Source organism: Papio anubis, chromosome 1 (assembly GCF_008728515.1).
Source record: "Papio anubis isolate 15944 chromosome 1, Panubis1.0, whole genome shotgun sequence".
NCBI classification, from domain to species: Eukaryota; Metazoa; Chordata; class Mammalia; order Primates; family Cercopithecidae; genus Papio; species Papio anubis.
The window spans coordinates 161,882,013-161,883,767 of NC_044976.1; the positions used below are offsets into that span (position 1 = coordinate 161,882,013).

General features: G+C 40.7%; 1 non-coding gene across 1 annotated transcript; it reads left to right on the forward strand.

The window, feature by feature from the left end:
• Nucleotides 1–1,413: 1,413 nt before the first annotated feature.
• LOC116272415 lies at nucleotides 1,414–1,554 on the forward strand. Its single transcript, XR_004181103.1, has one exon.
• The last annotated feature ends 201 nt before the right edge of the window (nucleotides 1,555–1,755 follow it).

Below are 1,755 nucleotides of genomic sequence, written 5' to 3' on the forward strand. Positions count from 1 at the left end.
GTGTGTTAGCATCTGCTGTTGTTGAGCTAGGACTCCGCCATAGTCTCTGGTCCTGTGGCTGCTGCATTCTGGCTCAAAGTCCCTGCCATTTCTTAAGTCCTTGCAGCATGTCCTGCTCCCCTGAGCAGGTGGGAACCTCTGGCTCTTCTGCACTTTACTTACATGCCTCAAGTCCGGAAACATGTCTGGGTAGACACTTCCACTGGATGGGTAGAGGCTTTTCCCACAGGGTCTGAAAAGGCCACCGTGGTCATTTCTTCTCTTTTGTCAGACATAATTCCTCAGTTTGGCCTTCCCACTTCTATACAGTCTGATAATGGACTGGCCTTTGTTAGTCAAATCTTTGCTCCATCTCTAGAAGATGAAGGGCTTTCTCTAGTTTTTCCCCTTTCTGTATGGTCAGGTCATATCATTCCCCATGTGAATGCAGCATTTCAACTCCTTTCCCTGTAGCCGTAAGATGATAGGACTGTAGGGGAATATGATTTATAGAGGAAATAAGGACTACATTTACTGTTTTCAAAATAGTATTCTTATTACATATAGACTTATTTATACATACACACCTCTGTGCATTTTTTATTAAAACAAAATCATTACTATACTTATTTTTTGTAATGCCTTTTTAAATCAAACAATATATATATATTTTTTTGGGGGGAGCGGGGGACGGAGTCTCGCTCCGTCTCCCAGGCTGGAGTGCAGTGGTGTGATCTCGGCTCACTGCAAGCTCCGCCTCCTGGGTTCATGCCATTCTCCTGCCTCAGCCTCCCGAGTAGCTGGGGCTACAGGTGCCCGCCACCACGCCCAGCTAATTTTTTGTACTTTTAGTAGAGACAGGGTTTCACCGTGTTAGCCAGGATGGTCTCAATCTCCTGACCTCGTGATCTGCCCGCCTCAGCCTCCCAAAGTGCTGGGATTACAGGTGTGAGCCACTGCGCCCGGCCTTAAACAACATATTTTGCAGCACTTTCCATGCCAGGACATTCAGATATATTTCATTCTTTTTAATGGGTACATAGTATTCCATTCTATGACTGTATCATAATTTGTTTAGTGGTGGATGTTTAGCTTGTAGTATTCTATTTTTTGCTCTTATAAATATTTCTGCAACATACATCCTTGTATGTCATGCAAGGAAAATTTACTGTTTCTTTATTTCCCTTACTACTTTAGTGGGCTTGTTTTGTCCTGCCTAAAAAGATTATTTTCTACCCTAAGACCAAATACATATTTTTTGTTTTTTCTTTTATCTTTACTTTTCTTATGTTTTTTTCTTTTCTCTCTTTTCTTTTATACTTTAACATGTTTAATTCATTTTTATTTTTTAGACATTTCCATGACGTAGGTAGAATTATCATTTTTCCATATATTATAGAGCTGTGTATTTTTTTTAAAAAAATAAATTTTCAGGTCCTCTCTCCCACGGTGGGTGAGTACGGCGGGGGGGTCCGTTTCTTCCTCAGCCAAGGCTGAAGACAAAGATCAGATCTTGAGGATCATTTTTAAGACTGCCATGTGCTGGGAAACCTTGTTTTCCTACCCCAGACATTTGTAGAAAACAAAACAAAACAAAACAAAACAGAAATCCAGTTTTTTCACAGAAAAGTTCCTGGTTGGAATCAGTTACTTGGGAAACTTAGGTTGGGTGATGTTCTCATTGATCTCACTTTCATACTCAGCATTTCGGTTCCCATTATTTTCTCTTAAACTACAATTGCCAAATGGCCTAAACCTGTCTTTGCAATAAGGTAG